The sequence below is a fragment of the Phyllostomus discolor genome, chromosome 8 (genome assembly GCF_004126475.2).
Source record: "Phyllostomus discolor isolate MPI-MPIP mPhyDis1 chromosome 8, mPhyDis1.pri.v3, whole genome shotgun sequence".
NCBI classification, from domain to species: domain Eukaryota; kingdom Metazoa; phylum Chordata; class Mammalia; order Chiroptera; family Phyllostomidae; genus Phyllostomus; species Phyllostomus discolor.
In genome coordinates, this window is record NC_040910.2 from 69,577,874 (window position 1) to 69,596,506 (window position 18,633).

At 43.9% G+C, this 18,633-nt stretch overlaps 1 protein-coding gene across 1 annotated transcript in view; it reads left to right on the top strand.

Moving 5' to 3' along the window:
- Positions 1 to 18,633, top strand: part of STX8 (syntaxin 8) — a 242,609-nt gene that overhangs the window by 155,850 nt on the left and 68,126 nt on the right. The gene's annotated exons all lie outside the window — the stretch shown is intronic.

Genomic DNA, 18,633 nt, shown 5'->3' on the forward strand with positions numbered 1-18,633 from the left:
GACAAGCAGTGCTTGTTTCTCCACACTGATGAAGGTTCAATACGTGGCCTCCAAAGCTCTGGGGAGGTCAGACCTGTACTGACGACACCCAGCGATTGCCTTCTGAGACTTTCATTGATCAATATTAAGCCTTTGAACACAAAGTATATTGTAGAATTTGCTGAGTAGGTCTAGCAGCCCTATGCAAATTTAGCCAGATCTTTTATTTTAAAAATGTGTTTTATTGTAATAAAATATATATATACCATATACCATATGGTATATACCAAATATATATACCATATACAAATATATATACAATTTACCATTGTAACTGTTTTTTAGTGCTCAGCTCAATGACACTAAGCACAGGTACCTTGTTGTCCCACCATCCCCACCATCCATGTCCAGAACTTGTCATCATCCCAGACTGAAACCCTATCCCCATTAAATACTATCCCCCCATTCCCTCTCCCAGCCTCTGCCAGTGCCATCCTCCTTTCTGCCTCTATTGCAGACACCTCATCTAAGTGGAACCACACGGTGTGCACCCTTTGTGTCTGCCTTATTTCCCGTAGCACAGTGCCTTCAGCATTCCTCTAAGCTGTAGCATGCGTCATAATTTCCTTCCCTTTTTGTTAAGCTGAATACGTTCCATTGAATGTACATACTGCATTTTGTCCATTTCTCTGTCATTGGTCTCCCAGGTTGTTTCCATCTGTGACTACTGTGAATAATGCCCCTATAAACATGAGTATACTAATACTGATACAAGTATACAAGTATCTGGGGGACAGGGGCTTGGTCAAGACAGAGCTGTTCCCAAACGCAAGCCCAGGTCTATTGTTTTATATGTAAACACACACACACACACACACACACACACACACACACACATATATATACAGGAAACTGCAGGCAAGGTATATTTTAACTCTTCAAGGGGTGGGAATTAAGCAGCTCACGCCTGTGTAAGGCGGTTCCTCTTCCTGGACACTCTAACTGTTTAACTGGGAGCACTCGAGTGGGCTGAGGATGGCAGCCGGTGCATCATTTTACTTAAGGGAGAGCAAAAATGGGTTGCGAACCGTGAAATGGTCTTTTGTTTCCCTATCCTCAGCATATCTTCCTTGCTGATCTGATCTGTCAGTCATAGATGCTTTCACAGTGAGGACATTTCTGGTTATAAGTACAGACCGAACTGCAAGGGGGCCGCTCAGAAGGGCCTGGTGATGCACTTGTTTGTTCAGTTGTTAACAAAGGATTCAAGCACCGCTTTGTGAACCTTTCACTCGGGGCCTGGGCTTTAAAATTTTTACTGGGATCTTTGCGTGTTTTTTACTCTCTTTTCTTCACCTACCCCTGCCTCAATAATAGCATCAAGTAGAAAACAGTGTTGTCTTTTTCCAGCTTCTAAATGAATGCTAGATGGATATTTTCCATTGATACCTATATGTATTTTCAGATCTGTTGCTTGTATTAAGGACATTCGTGTAAAAGCAGGATCTTTGTCATTGCAGTTTAAATATTCAGTGTGCCTAGCTCTCATTAGAATTCAAAATAGAGCCTCGTCTGAGTCTGAGGGACGGGGCCAATTGTGAGGGGCCAGACTACGAATTCTGAATGACTCGGGCTGAGGGACACGATTGCTTCTCAGCATATTGACTATTACGTAATGTTGTCTAAGCACATTTATTGTGATTTTAGCAAGGTTTCAGTGCTGTGGTTAGAAATCAGCCCAGCTAACATTTGCATTAACACTCTCTCAGTCCGGAACCCTTGGACTTGCCTTCAGCTCACAGTGGGTAAGAGGAGTACAGGCCAGCGTGGGTGTGGAGCCACGCAGACCTGGGCTGCAGCTGGGGCTCTGCCACTTACAGCCCGGCTTGAGCCACTTGCCCTAAGTCTCAGCTCCCTTCTCTGTAAAATGGGGGTAACAATTACTAGTACCCGTGGTGATTCTGCAAAATGATGAGAACAAGTTGGGTGGCATAGTGAGCGGTTCTAGAGAGTCCTTAATAAAGGCCAGTTCTGGTCAAATGTGAGTCTAAATTGGCTTCCAAGAGCTGCCTCATCCAATAGGACCCAGAGGCCCTGTTTGAAGCCAACATGCAGGGGCCTTTGGGAAGAATGGTGGCACCGTGAGTAAGTTGTGCAGGGTGTTCTGGAGCTATGGAGTTAGCAGTGATTGGCAATGGAGTTGATTTTTAAAAGTAAGCTGAAATGTAGAACTTTGTAGCTGAAGCCCGTTACCATCAGGAGGCCAGTGAAGGCCGCCCCTGGCACCCGTGCGGTGGGAGGGTGGTGCTGCCCGACCCCCGTGCAGCGCTGCACACGCTCTTCCTTAGCTTAGCTCTGCGGACCTAATGCCACCCAGCGGGAAACTGGGCACCATGAGAAGCAGTCGGTTTGTTTCACTGACCTCAGAGACAGTTTAATCTCTGAAGGGATGATTTGTAAACCCTTCCACAAACACAAACAATCTGAAGCAAAAGGAGAACCATGCAGGTTCTGTTGTTTATCTTACTGTTTGTCCAAAATATTCTTCTTGGCTGTTGTTTCCTTACTTTTCTTCTGTCTTTTGCCCGCCGTTGTTGACACATTCTTGTTAAATTCCTCAGCTCCCTTTTTCTTTACATACATGTGTGTCTGTATTTCCTCGTGTCATTGTCCATTCGGTCTCTGTGGAGAAATGCTGCGTCCTCTGCTAACGCCCGTCTGCCTTTAGAGCATGTTGTCCTCGGGCTCAGTGCTCCCTTGTCCACTCACTCATCCCTTCTTCTTCCACACCAACACTAGGCATCATCAGTGCATCAGGCACCGGGTGAGGTGCCGGAGCGGAAAGGTACACACACAGGGCACTGTCTCTGCCCTCAAGGAACTAAGAGCCTATGGGAGGGACACTCATGAATCCTTAATATGTAGTGCTGGAGGAAGAGGGTCTAAGTCAGCCTAGGGGGTTCCAGAGGTTTCCAGGCGGACTCAACGCTGAGCAGAGCTCTGAAGAATGAGCAGGAGATGCTCTGTCTGGTAAAGTGCAAAAGCAAAATAAGCAGGGTCTGTGATCCCATTTAAGAGACAGAGGGAGGGCCACACGGAGGATGCAGGGGATGGGGAGGCCGAGGGACCCAGGACGTGCAGCAGACACATGGTCAGCAGGGAGAGGTGCAGAAGAGCAGATCTAATTAGCATAGGCTCCTTCACAGTTGTGGGGCAGGGCCACACTTGAGGCTGTATCTTCAGAATTTTAAAATTAAAATTTTAAGGAAAAGATACTTCTATTCAATATTTCCCTACTTCCAGTCATTTTCTCCCTACAAATAGTATTTTTGTAAGAGTACAATAATACTATATACATATAGTTAAACTCTTCTAATTGTAGCATTTTATTATAAACCTATTTTCCTTTTAGTATTATAAGTACAGCTATTCTATCAAGTGGCTGTACTACCATTTACTTAAATACTCCTGTTTGGGGGAGTTTAGATTATTTCCACATTTTGCTGTATAGATAATGCTGCATTATACACATAAAGCTTTTTTCCCATATTTAGGACTTTTTTTTCTGTCAGGCAGCGTATCAGTTAAGGATGTTTCCAGGGCCAGATAGAGACCGACCGTGGTTGTCTTATAAAAATGGGGTCCCAATTAGAGGGCTGCTAGAGGTTCGGAAGAGTGACAGGATGTTGGAGGGCCAGGGGTCAGAGCAGCCGTCCCTGGGCAGGGAGAGCCTGGTGGGGATGCTTGCAGCCAGAGTTGCCCAGTGAGGCCATGCCTCTGACCACCTCTGCTGCCCCCTGTCAGGGGAGGAGTGCCAGAATGTCCAGGCCTGGCTGCTGGGTAGGGGGCCGCAAAAGAAGAATCTGACCGTATTGGCATCTCCAGTGGGATGAGAGCTCCCTCAAAATGGAAATGGGGATTAGATCTGAATAGTCAGGGAAAAAAACAAAACAAATAAAACATGTTGTCCATTGCAGATGGACTTCCCAAGTACATTTTTTTAGACCTACGTATGAGCAGTGGTAAGCTTTTTGATACATATTTCCAAGTTACTTCCCCAATCAGAAACCACTTCCCATCTAAAGTTGTTAGTGACAGGTTCTTGCTAAAACACAGAGCCTCTCTTCACTCCCCTTGAATGACTCCTAGTATTCCAGATTGTTCAAAGAAGAAATGGCTCTTCTTCCATGATCTCTGTGATATAGCATTACCCAGAGATTTGTCCTGCCACTCCAGTTGCTTACTCCTTCTCTCCCTTTGCTCTGCTGCTTGTTGAGTGCCACACCAGCCACTGAGGATCCAACGCTGAAGAAGACCTGGTGCCCAGTGGGAAGGTGGCAAACACAGGGCAGCACAAGAAAGGCTCCCCTCATGGTACACAGGGCACGTGGAAACAGCCTCACTGGGGCCACTGGAGCTCACTGTAGAAAGTAGAATCGAAATGTGACAAAGGCAGGTTGGAGAAAGCAGCATTTCAGGCAGTAGGAAACGTGGGTTTGAAGGAGACACTGAAGCAGGCAACAGTCCTTGGTTTCTCAGACAACAAATAGGACTGTCTGCCTGGGGTCGAGGGAGACTACGGGAGAGGCAGAGGGAATGAAGCTGGACAGGTGTGGTGGCGCCAGGTCTTGGAGAGCCTCTGGTGCTAATTCAGCCTCCCTTGTCTCTTTGATTGTTTTTTTTTTTATTTTTTTATGTTTCCTCTTCTATTGAGGACAGCACTGAGGTCTCTGTCCTCTGCTCTTTTTTTTCTTGACACTTTTTCTTTAAGCTACTTCCTTGACTCTCTTGGATGGCTTCGTGGGCAGCTAAGGATTCCACATCTCAGATTTGAATGTCATGTGAATCTCAAGGTCTGCATCTTCTTCTGCTTCCCATCACCTTCTCTGGGCTGTCCCTGGCACCAGCTCAATCTGTACACGTTCTTCGTAGACCCATTCTCTTTTTTTTTAAGATTTTATAATTTTATTTTTAGAGAGGAAAGGGAGGGAGATAGAGAGAGAGAAAGAAACATCAATGTGCGGTTGCTGGGGGTTATGGCCTGCAACCCAGGCATGTACCCTGGCTGGGAATCGAACCTGTGACACTTTGGTTCACAGCCCACACTCAGTCCACTGAGCTACGCCAGCCAGGGCTTAGATCCATTTTCTTTATCTCAGAATAAGCTTCCTCTTCTGTGCTTCCTGTATTTTTAGGCTCATCACTTCAAACGCTTCTGAAGGCCAGGTAGGAACCCCTGGCGAGTGCAGCGGGGCCGCTGTGGCTGCCTCTTGTGGCGAACGAGAGGATAAACAGCAGATTCCTGCCTGTGGGGATACAGGGCTCTAATTCCCAGATCATCTGTGTGTTTATTTTTTTAAGAGAAGCCTGAAATCTGGACCTTTAAGTGAAACCTCCCAACATTTTAGTGTTGACAATAAATTAACATTAAAAAACACCCATGCGGGCCCAGTAGCACATGTTGCAGTGTGCTGCTTTGGGACCACTCTCTCTCCCATCTTTGTGGCTAGCCCCTAGGCCTGCGTGGGGCTAGCTCTGAAATATGTCTCTTCCCTCCTCATCACTTTTTGTTCTTACCGCTCTGTTTCCGGCTTTGTCACATTTATGTAACCATTAACAACCATAATGAAAAGTCTGTTTATTGGGACAAAAGAATGTGCACGATTGTAGCCTTGACCATATTTATATAAATGGGCTCCCATCTTATGGATTTGGTGTCTTAATGCAGCAAACATCTAACTGGCTATCAAGATTACAAAGATAAACAAGACTGAGTCCCTTTCTTAGGTGCTCTTATTTTTTAAAAATGCCTTTTTCAATTGGTTTTAAACTGTTCCCCCCAGACACATCTGCTGTATTTTAGAACAATGACTTTTCTCCATCATGAAGATAATAGGTACAAGGTAGTAAAACCACATAGTGTAAAACTCATGGGAGACTGCTTCTGAAATCCGATAATACTGTGGCATCGCAATGAATACATTGGAATTGCTCAGTATTCATTTGGGGAGCTAAGTCATACAACTCACAGACCTTGCCTTCTCTTGGCACTTTAAATGCCCCCTCCCTCCTGGGCCCAGAGTTGCTCACGAAGTTTGTATAATATGCACCTGTGAAGCGTTTGTGGTTAAATATATCTTATATGTGGCCACATCGCTGTGGTCAGCTTTGATTTTGAGTTCCTATTGTGGAAAAGCTAGTTTTTTTTCTAATAGCATTTATTTAGGGAGCAGTAATAGGAGCAATAAGTTCGAATGTTGATGCTTCAGCTTAATCCAGGCAAAGCGGAGCTTTTGAGAGAAGCACAAAATTGGAAAACCTTTACGTAATGGAAGGTGATTGATCGGGGCTGACAGCCTCGGAGCTGTCACCATGACCACCTCAGAGGGCTCCGTGCATCTGTAATCTGTGACAAGGTAGTGACTTTTGCTATCATCAAGGGGTCAGTAACAATCACAAAGTAGAACCATTTTTTGATTATCCTATTTGCTTGGTGTTGCTTGGAAAAATAAGGTGTGATTTCCAAGAGTGGCTTATGTTGTTATCGAATAATAATTACACTGTATGGACCTTGGTTGATGCTACTGCTGACATATGTGTTTGGGCATGTTTTCTGGTAATGTTTGTTCACCAGTGAATTCGTCTGCACTCACCTGGCCCTATGGGATCGGCAAGTACTGGCTGCATTTAGAAAGACTATTGGTAGGTCTGGGACAGAACATGCTTCATATACTCAAAGTATACTTTACCTCTGTTATTTGTCTACTGTTTATAGGGAAAGAGTGCCCCGTCAGCACTCAAGATATGTTGCCAACCCACCCCAATCCTTCAGCAGGTCACCATTACACTCAAGTGCTGCTCATTCACATATTGATTTTATTTTATGTTTGTAAATTGAAATGAAATGAAGAATTGGATTCTGCTGTGACTATGATTGCCCAAGCTGGATAAGCCTGGGAGGGAAGTCATTTGATGTCTTTTTACATGTAGAATCAATGGCTTAGACACACACACATGCACACACACACCCACCCCCCCCAGTAATCAGATCGAGGTCGGACCTTCGTCAGTCTCTTCGTTTCACAAGGGTGGCCAGCACCCAGTGAGACACTGGCAGAGGTAAATCATGCCAAACAGACTTTTACCATAAGTGTAATGTACTGCTGTGTTGGTTGAAATTTTTTTAAACAAACATATGAGTATATAATTTTTCTCATCAGAACAAAACAAGAAAGATAAAGAGGGAAAGTATGAGAAGGTTTGGTGGTATGTATTTTGATAAGAAAATAAAAGGACGAGTTATTTAGAATAGCTCTTCAGTCCTGTGTTTGAAAGTAGCTTTTCTTTCAAGTTGGGTTTATAGCTCTGGGGCTATTTTTAGTTATATTTTTAAAAAGTGAGTTGGTAGGCATTTTTAATTTGGGGGGAAGTTTACTAAAATTTAAGTTTTGGTAGAGATTTTCATGCCTCTCACCCCACCCCTTAACAATATAATTATAAAATGGATTAAATAGACATGTTGCTGGTTTTAGGGTTATTAAATTCATAATTACTCACAAGTAAATTGTCTTCTTTGTGTATTGTCAAAACAAAAATCTTAAGTGTCAGATTGCCATTCTGTTTAAGAGTTCCTCTAGGCCTAGCCAGTTAGTGTGCCCTCAGAGAATGAGATTGTCTCACTTCACCCCTAGCTGTGATACCCAGTGTTGCCTGTGAGAAACAATAACCATTGATAAACAGAGTTGAATAGTGTTAACCCATCCTCGTGTTTCAGCTCAGCCAGGGAAATAGTCTTCAGACTTTGATGGAAAGGGAAAATGTGATCCCAGAGCCAGAAGGGAGCTGGCTTATACAGAAGGTCCTGTGCCTGGTGCGTGATTGTTCTGGCCTCATGCAAATGAGGACCCCAAATCCTCGCAGTTTGATTGGTCCAAAAGGGACTTTCCTAATTGGTTAGAATAGAGCTGCTCTGGTTGGTCAGAGCTCTGCATTTCTAGCTTGACAGGGAAAGCCTCAGTCCCATTGATTGAAATAGGGTTCCAGGAACTTCTTTAAAAAAAAAAAAAAAAAGGTTTTCTTTATTTTTAGAGAGAGGGGAAGGAGGGAAGAAAGAGGGAGAGAAACGTGATATGAGAGAGAAACATCCATCAGTTGCCTCTCACATGTACCCTAACTAGGGACTGAACCCATGATCCAGGCATGTGCCCTGACCAGGAATGAACCAGCGACCTTTTGCTTTGCGTGGACAATACCCAACCAACTGAGCCACACTGGTCTGGATAAGGGCTAGCTGAGATGGCGGCAACACAGTGCAGGCAGGCAGTTCAGTGCAGAGGCAGGTAGTTCAGTGCAGCCTTCTCCCTCAAGTACAGTTTGTGTGAGAGGCCTTTGTGTAGAAATGGCTGCTAGGCTCTGTTTTCTAAAATTTGAGCCTAGTTAGCCACCAGGAGCCCTTCTTAGTATGTGTCTTCTTTCTCAGGGTTCACGTAGAAACAAGCAAAATTAAAGAAGGGGTTATAACATTTTTAGAAATTATAGCAGTTAATACCTGGCAGTAGTCATCTCTAACTTTCTGCAAAACCTCTCTGTCAGCCACTGCTGTTCCGTCCATGAGTAAATCTACTCCAGCTGCTGCGCTCCACGCTGCACACTGCATGGCGGTGCCTGTGTGAAAGTGGCTCCATTGCAAAGCAGGGCTGACAGTCCAGAGAACCAGCCCTCGTGGCTTCTTTTTGGTCCTAACAACACAGATGCCCACTTGGAACTGCACACGTTTGAATGAATTAGGAGGGGTTAGATAGTTTAAGGGGATTTGTGGTATTCAGAAAACAGACAGTTATCCTTTGGAAACCCTTTGGGAATGCAGTATTATGAGTCCTGATATTAGCTTTTAAAGAACTTGACTGTAGGCATTGTTGCATTAATTAAAGTTTTTATCAGCTCTAGGGATCCATCAGTCAGCTCAACAGAACCTCACTGGTGACTCAGTATTTATTTTTTGACTCACTTTTCCTTTGTCTTTCAGAGCTAGGCAGTAATGTCAATTTTCAGCCATTGAACCAACGCTCAATTCCTTAGAATAATTGATTTGGGGCTCATTTTACATCACTGTTGGGTTTTCTCTGTCTGTGAGTGTGAACACTAAGATCAATTTCTCCGGATTAGCAGCAAAATTATCTTTGGATTGGACTGGGGGTCAGCCGTCCGTGACACAGGCCTTCCCCCAGGGCAGCACCACAGGTCTCCTTGCATCTGTCACACCTGGGCTCTGAGCTGGCGGTGCCCCGGGCATGCAGCTCAATGGCCGTGGCGGGGCCGCGTCCCAAAGGCCCCCGAGTGTCCATTCATACCTGATTCGTGCTTCCAGGAGCCTTTCTTCCTTTTCAAACCTCTAGCAGTAATTCCTTTCAAAATGACTGTTGGATTTCTGAAAAGTCTTATTTTTTAAAAAATTCTTGCAGAAAGAGATCCAAGGTTTTTCATCATTGTGTTGCCATTTATCTGGTATAACCTCTTACCTGTGAACACTCAGAGAACGGGAAAGGAAACTAAAAATGCTCACTTGAAGAAATGAATGAGTATGGTGGTGGCAGGAGCATGCAGTGTAAATACGCTAACGCCATGGAGCCGCGTTGTGGCTGACGGGGCGGATTTCACTTTCTGTGCATTTCACCACAACACCATTCTCTTCCGACTAAAAACTGAGTAGGTAATTGGTGCTCTCCATCCCATGAGATTACGGTAGAGTTAGGATAATATAATTTCCAAAATTCCTTGGCATCTTTAAAATAATGTGTCATATTGGTCCACACAACCATTGTTTACATGATGTAGTAACAGGTCTTAATAATATCTATTTGATTTGCCTAAATAAAATAGAAATAGGAAAAAATGGCTTCAAAAACTAGAAGACATTTTAAAATAGGGATAAGTGAATTAAGCATTATTGTCATTATATCTTATTCTTGCTATTTCTATTAATATTAATAAAGCATAGTTCACTGATCAATGAGACACTATATTCATACATCTGAAATAATGGCAACTTATTTTTGAAATCTGGAAGGAGAGTTTTCTGCCTGGAATGTGTGATTTGCAGACTTCTCTTTCCCTGCCGTCATTCCTCTGAGATGGTACTTGTACTTCTTCTATGATTTTAGTAACACCTTTTGTTGTGTTGATAGGCAGCAGACACATCTCACTGTGACACTGAGTTTGTTTCATACTTCTTGTTCCTGAGAAAGGATCAACTTCCAATCCTTCCAAAAAACGGCTGTTCTTTGTCACCAATTTTATATCTCCTTTATATCTCTTTTATCTGTTTTTTTCAACTCTGCTTCTCTTTCTTTAAAAAAAAAAAATGTTCCTGAACTGCTTCCTGTGGGTCTTCTACTTCCATAAGTGTTCCTTAAGCTTTGGCTTATATGTTTGGTGGCATGTGATTGCTCCAGTGAATCTAACGACTGCAACATGATGAAGTTTAAATATCCCTCCCTCCCTCCCTGCAGAAGAAGTGCCTTCACTGCCAGTCGCATAAATTCATTCTAGGTCTGAGGCAGGCTTTTCAGGGGAAGCCCTTTTTGTCTGTAAGTGCTAAATGACCCTACTTCTAACCACTTTGCAAAGTGGAGCCTGTGATTGTGCTGAGTCTGTCTGTGAAGGGGCGATGGGGGGAGGAAACCGACAGGAAGGAGCTTCTCTTTGTCCTATGACTGTTCTTCTCACCTTTACCAGGCCAAACATAACACAGCCTGCCTTTGGCAAATTAGAAGATTTAGCTATTTAAAGGCATATATAGGGCCTTTGGAAAAAGAGACAAAATCACTACTAATTATACCAATAGTAACCCTCAAACTGAACCCAGAGGTTTCACTGTCGAAGTTTTTCTCTCCAAAGTGGCATGCAAACTGTGCTGTCTACCCTGCTCGCTTTCATGAAGCCCAATCACGTGCCTCGGGCATCACTGAGTGCACGGAAAGCTGCTTAGTTTGTAGGTGACTAGAGATCGTGAGGAGTTCTCTGGAGAATTTCTCGGCAGGGATTAGAAGTGCTCAACTTAACTTCCCCCCCATCCCACCTGCCCCCTCCCCCGGGGCTGGTGTGTTTGTTTTGAAGGTAGCAACTCCCACAGACAGGAACCTCTCTTTTCTCCCACGGTAATGTTGAAAGTCCAATTCGCCATCCTTCACTTCAGGGAGAGGTGCTGTGAGTGAGTAATTCTGAGTAGGCATCTCTGAGCAAACGGCCCTGCAGCACCAGCCGCCCCAGAGGGTCTGACTTCCCGGGATCTGGACTCCACCGGCAGCCCTTTGTGTGGAGCCTTAACACACCCACCCTGAAGGTGCATCTCTGGCTCCGGGCTGCTGGGTTTCCCTGTGCCTGCATACTCTCCTTCTTGCCTCTTTTCCATCTTCTCTCTTTCTAGTCTTTTTTTCCTTCTTTCTCCTTCCCTATTTTCTCGTAGTTCCAGTCGTCTTCTCTCCACTGCTCTTCTCCATTCCTCCTCTCTGTAAGAACGCCCCTGAAGGCCTCTCTCCTCAGCCACATCCCACCCTCGCAGCCAGCGTGTGTGAAGCCTCGCCATCCCCTGGTTGGTCTTGTCTGTACCAGCCAGTCACTTTCCCCCTTGATGTGTCACAGAGCAGGGAGCCATTTGGAAGTGTGTTCCAGAATATAACAGAATACAGGGAGAGTCCAAGAAGTGCACTTTAAAAATGTTATTGAATGATATCTTTATGATATACTCTGACAACTTGCTTTTAAAAATATCTTTTGTATCTGCTTTCTTGCCATTTTCATTACTCATTTTAAAGTGTTGAAGACAGTGACTGACCACCTGAGTGATGAAGCATGCTGCATTTTGCAAAATTGAAGACTGAAGCAGCCTTCTCCCAACTTGGTTTCATCTCCCCATTGAAAGACCGTTTTGTTTGGGGAGGGGAGGTCGGTTATTTTAGCAGTATGCAAAATATTGTTGTATCAGTCAGACGTTATGGAAAAGGGTCTGTTGCGCATTTAGTTACTTAGTTTGGAAAGTGGTAGATACTATCTTTAATTTAGGACTTCACATTTGGGTAAATCTGCCATCTTCTAGAGATGTGCAGCTTTATTGATAAAACAGTTAAAGTCAGACTCTATTTTTGCAATCATAGATGTTTGAGAACTTGTAGAGGGTTGTTTTTTTTTTAGCTTATATCCTCAGGGGTGTCCTATTCATCAGGGGCCAGTCAGGAAAATGAGTGACCCACTGAGGGGAGTCTTAATGCAAAGAACTTGTTACAATACTATTGGAAGGACTGAGAGAATAAAAGGGGAGAGCGAAGTGGTCCTGAAAGTAGTAACTGTATGAAGCAGCTGCCACCCATAGACCTGGGAGAAGAAAGGTGTGGAAGTGGGGCTGCAGAGCCCGCCTGGCGGCATACTCACTGCTGCACCTTGGGGATGCTTCTGAGCCAGGGCTGGAAGCACCTAGGAGGGAGCTCCCAGAGCGGAGCTGGAACCACGAGGAAAGAGACACCCACAGGCCCACCAGGGCCTGCCTTGGTGGTTCTGGGACCCCTAAAGAGAGGCTACAGTGGCTGTAGCTGGGATCATTGAAGCAACAGTGTACACTTGCAGAGACACTGCTGGAAGTAGATGAGGAAAGAAAGAAAGATCTTCATCCCCCTTCTTGCTTCCTGAACTCCTACCAGTACCTTGTATTATCAGAACATAACAGGAGCCTGGGAAAGTTGTTTGCAGACTCCATTCCCCAGTGTGGCAGAGCAGAGTTGAGCAGGTGTGCAGCTGGTGGGCACATAGGCCCTTTCCATGGGGCCCATGGGATGCTCTCTATCTATTTTACCAAAAATCATCTGAGATGTTTTCCCAACCTTTGATGTTTCTTTCAGAACTATTAGGTTCTTCATGGACCTATTGAACTGGAATAGATTTCTCTGTGTTCTAAAGGACTTTTTAGTGAGAGCCATTCTTAAAGTCATGCCAGGCAATATGAATTTCAAAAGATCCCCAAATATATAGGTTGTCATTAACAGAAGAAAGTGTTGTTGTCACACTGAGATGCCAAAGGGAATGGTGCCATTTCTCCTGCTTGGCAAATGGACCTACCACTTGCGTATTAAATAATTATAGATATGAACAAATGTACAGTAGTTGACCTTAATGTCTTAGAGTTACATTGGCTTACATCCTTCAGTTATCTCCTTTCTATCTGTTTGTGAAAGAACTATGAGAAATTGTCTTTAAAAAGTGACAAACAGCCTGGCTAGTGTATGGTGTAGCTCAGTGGATTGAGTGTGGGCTGCAAACCAAAGGGTTGCTGGTTTGATTCCCAGTCAGGGCACATGCCTGGGTTACAGGCCACATCCCCAGTAGAGGGCATGTGAGAGACAACCATACATAGATGGTTGTCTCCCTCTTCCTCCCTGCCTTCCCCTCTCTCTAAAATAAATAAATAAATATATTTTTTTAAAGTAACAAACAGAAAGGCCCACTAGCCCCCCTTCTGCAGTTTTAAGGAAAAAGTAAAGTTGAAGAAATCTTCCAGAGATTAGAACCAAAAGACAAAGGAGGATATAAAAATTAGAGGGTCAGTCCAAGATCCAAACAATGAAGCCAGTGGGTGGGGGAACATTGCGTAGTGAGGGGAGGCCACGTTCAACGGATCTGAAATCACACTGGTACCTGGTATCTCAGCAGTGGAGTATTGCAGGATGCTCCTGGCAGATGTACTTGCCTTAAACGAGAAAGTAACTGTGGAAAGGAGATCTGTGGTGCCACAAAGGTGGGAGAGAAGGGAAGAGAACTCACTGGATTATAGCAGTGGGAATTCCCAGGGTATCTACTGCACAGCAGACCAAGAGAACTGCCCTTCCAGAGCAGAGCTGGGAGTTGGGGAGAAACCAGAATGATATGTTTTCCTCATGATAAATTGCACTGAGGGGCTGCTGGAGAGTATGGGATTTAGTTGGAGAAAATCTAAGCAATTGAAAAAGAAAGACAATTGTTAACTCCAGGAAAATATAAAGTACTATAAAAAAAAAAGGAAACATAATTATAACGTGTTACCTAAGAATGATGTACATAGTCATAAAAATGTGGACATTAGTTGTTAATATGACAAGAATGTTTGCTTTAACTATAAGGAAGATGGGAGAGGGAAGAGGAGGAGTATAAAAAAGCTAAATCTAAATCCTACTCTATCAAAGGAGGAAATAACTGTGTCACCTCCCAAACTGTTGGAATTCTGAGATTATGGTATGAGTATATTATTTTAAACTGTGGAGGTTAGTGATGGATTGGTTAGAAGAGAGTGGCACAGATTACTTTTTTTTATTATTATAAACCTTTTTAGAATTATTTGATTTTTTACATTTGTGCATGAATCATTTTAATACAATAATTTTTTTCTAACATTGAGGTTTTTAGGTTTGTAGATTCTGTTTGTCTTGAAGGATAAGCTTCTAAACAGCAAGCAAAATCTGTTTGTTAAAAATATAGTTTATTCAATAAGAAAGAATTTAAGTAATTTTAAAATAGATTTTTTAATGCTCTTAGTTGGATATATTTGCAGGATGATGAACTGCAGAAATCTTGAACTCTACTAAGCAGGTTTATTGTTGGGAGTGATATTAGTAGAGTGATTCTGAATCTACTTTGTGTATTAGTAACAGAGAGAGTAAATACATTGATGTTCTTAGGAACCAGGGAGATACAGTTAGCAAATGGGAAAAGTAGAGCAAAATTTGCAGTGCTAGATTAGAATTAGAAGTATCATTGTGGACTCATGGTTAAAAAATGATAAATTTCCTAGACTTCCATAAAGTCCAGGAAGCTCAGAGAGTCCCAAACAAGTTGGACCCAAGGAAGAACACACCAAGGCACATCATAATTACATTACCCAAGATTAAAGATAAGCAGAGAATCCTAGAAGCAACAAGAGAAAAGGAGACAATTACCTACAAAGGAGTTTCCATAAGACTGTCAGCTCATTTCTCAAAAGAGACCTTACAGGCAAGAAGGGGCTAGAAGGATATATTCCAAGTCATGAAAGGCAAGGACTTACATCCAAGATTGCTCTGTCCAGCAAAGCTTTCATTTAGAATGGAAGGGCAGATAAAGTGCTTCTCAGATAAGGTCAAGTTAAAGGAGTTCATCATCACCGAGCCCTTATTGTATGAGATGTTAAAGGGATTTATCTAAGAAAAAGAAGATAAAAAATATGTACAATAAAATGACAGCAATCTCACAATTATTAACAACCACACCTAAAACAAAAACAAAAACAAACTAAGCAAACAACTAGAACAGGAACAGAATCACAGAAATGGAGATAACATGGAGGGTTATCAACAGGGGAGTGGAAGGGGGAGAGAGGGGGGAAAAGATACAGAGATAAGCAGCATAGATGGTAGGTAGAAAATAGACAGAGGGAGGGGAAGAATAGTATGGGAAATGTAGAAGTCAAAGAACTTATATGTATGACCCATGGACATGAACTAAAGGTAGAGAATGTGGGTGGGAGGGGTGTGCAGGGCAGAGGGGAGTGAAGGGGGAGAAATGGGACAACTTTAATAAAATATATTTAAAAAATGATAAATTTCCTACTTTATTTGTTTATTTTTAATTTTCTACTTTTAAGCACTGAAAGAGCCCAGAAGCAAAGATACTTTGTTAGCAGTAAGCACCCAGATTCTGGCTGCTAAATACTATTCACCACGAAAAAGAACCTAGGCTCCTTGCAGAAACTGCTCGTTTCAGGTCTGGGTTGGAGAATTATGTCAAGCATATAACATCTTTGTCAGAAATCAAAGAAATGGGCATACAGTGGTGACGGTGTATGAAGAGGACATGGGAGCTGGCTTACAGTGCCTCCCATTGGTCAGAGTTGGGGAAATTGGAGCAATAAAAAGGAAAATGATGGCAGTAAACCCTGAATTCTAAAAATGTGTCCATGAGTTCACAGCGATAGTCTAAAAAGGCAGAGGTATGGATCGAGAGAGGGTCATCTTGCAAGCTAATAGATGAAGAAGAATGATGAAAGTATAAAATCACCATTTTGCATCCAATAAGAGTTTCAGAATCATCAGTGAATGCTTAACTACTTCATGAAGGGTTGTGGGAAATAGGATATTCAAAGTCTCAAATTACCCCTCCATTGATTACTTATTAGTTACAAAGGAGGAAGGATACTTGGACAAAGTAATCAAACTTAGCAGTCACCAGCAGTATGACAACCTAGCAACTCATCAGTCGAGGAGGGTGGAATTTGAATACAGATGGAAAGTTATTAGGTTGTGACTGAATGAATGGTATGGGTCAGTTACACTTGGATTTGTCCTCACAGTCTAAAATACTCAAATGTCTAGGACCACTAAAAAGAAATACCACCTGTTACATAGGTATATTTTTTAAGTTTTGTAGCTTTCAGCCACATACTACCCAGCCACCAGTATTCATTTTGTGAGCTTACACACACACCATAATATTGTTTAACCAGAAAAAGGAATGAAATACCAGTACAGGTCTTATGATATGGGTGAACTTCGAAACATTATGTTAACTGAAGGAAGCCAGACCCAAAGTGTTTCCATTTATACAAAATGTCTGGAAGAGAGAAGTTTGTAGAGACAGACCACATGCAGATTCATGGTTGCCAGGGGCTGGGGGATTGGAAGGAATGGGTAGAGATTGCTTAATGGGTATGAGGTTTCCTTTTGGATGATGAAATAGTTCTGGATAAAGATATTAGTGATGGTTGTACAACACTGTGACTGTAATGAATACCAATGAATTTATACATTAAAATGGTAAAGAAAAAAGCCATTATAAACAAGGTGTAGGCACTGGCCAGTTGATTAGAGGGTCATCCCAAAACACCAGGGTTGCAGGTTAGGTCCCTGGTCAGGGCACATACAAGAGTCAACCAATAATACATGCGTAAGTGGAACGGCAAATCAATATTCATTCAGTATCTCCCTCTCTCTCTCTCAAAACAAAACTAACAACTGGCTCCTGTATTTTTCGGACTATAAGACGCACCACCCAAATTTGGGAGGGAAAGCGGTGTGTCTTATAGTCTGAATGTAGCTCACCTGGCTGTGGGGGCACAGCGGCCTATGTTATTTATGTTATTAAATACTTTACCACATTTTTTGCTTCAAAATTTTTTTTCCTATTTTCCTCCTCTAAAACCTAGTGTGTCTTATGGTCTGGTGTGTCTTACAGTCCGAGAAATTCATGAACTCTTATTGAAAAGTAACATAGTCAATTTGGGAGGGCTGGGGTTTCCTGGTTTAAAAGTTCAGAACACTTATGTGGAATAACAATAGGTCATGAAGGTGAACTGGGATAAGGTGCAGGCACCTCTGACTTCGGAAGCGGCTGACGAGGAGAGGCGCGAAGGCGGTTGGAAGGGCCCACGGAGCCCACACGGCACGGCCTCCCCAGGTGGCGTCTCTGCGGCCTGTCAGCAAGTTAGAAGCTCAAGAAAGCCTGTTCACGCCCTGGCCTCCTGGCTTCTGAGTTTTTCTTTCTTCCTAAAATACTTGGTGTGGATGCATGTGAAATCCACCCTCAGACCTGCATAGTCTACAAGACCCCCCATCGAGAGTTTGATAAAGTTTTTTGAGTTGTGTAAAGGAAGTGACCGGATGTGGCCAGTGTTTGTGGTTTGTGGTCATCGCTTGCTAAACTTTTTCCTTCCCTGGTGCCTCTCAGAAGTTCTGAGTTTTCCATGACACCCCAGAGTGTTGAGGACTACGGTTAAGTGGGACGGACAGGCGGAGTCAAGGGAGGCGGGGAACCAGGTGGAAGAAGTGAAAGAAAAGAAGTTTCCCAGATGAGGGGGAGAAGGGGTGAAGGGTGGTCCTGACTGGCTGAGGAGAAAGGCCCCCTGTCGAGAATGCGCTTGCGTTCCCCTGTGGAATCAGCTGCCTGGACAGTGACTCCTGTCCCTGGTCTCAGCAGTGGAGGACCTGCGGTGATTGTTACCTGAAAGAAGCACAACTGTGAGAAATGTGGAGGTTCGGGCAAGGCATTGCGGCTGTCCGATCTGGGGCAGAGAGCCAGGAGAGGCCCACACCTCACCATGTCTCTTCTCCCGCTTCGGCGGGGTCCTCGCATTGCGCGCTCCTCAGAGAGTCATGCAGGCCAGCGTCGCGGATTCACAGGCGGAGCGGACGAGGAAGAGGAGAGGCGCAGACCAGGCCCCGAGAGCTGGGAGCGGCGAATACCCTGTGAACTGGAGCGTGGGCGTCCCCCTGGACAGGGGTCCTGCCCCCAGATCCGCAGGCCCTGGGCTGTCGGAGGGGCTGCTGCCCTGTTTCAAAGAAAGGGGGAGAGGGTGGGCCAGGCCGAGCAGGGCGAGGCACAGGAGGGCAGAGGGAGCGAGAGGAACACCTGATTTTATGTGAAACTTGCCAATTCCTAAAACACTGCCCAAGTCAAAACCAAACTGCAGACCGGGCCTGGCCCCCGGCTGCCCAGTTCGGACCCGAGACTTAAGGCCGCACCTCACTAACGCGGCTGGCAGAGCTGGATGCGGCGTGTGTAGGGCCAGGGGAGGGCAGAGAGTGTGCTGTTCGCCCTTACAGTAACCTAATTTGATTTCTTTTTTAATATCACAGAAAATCATTCATTTTAGGGAGATTGGAG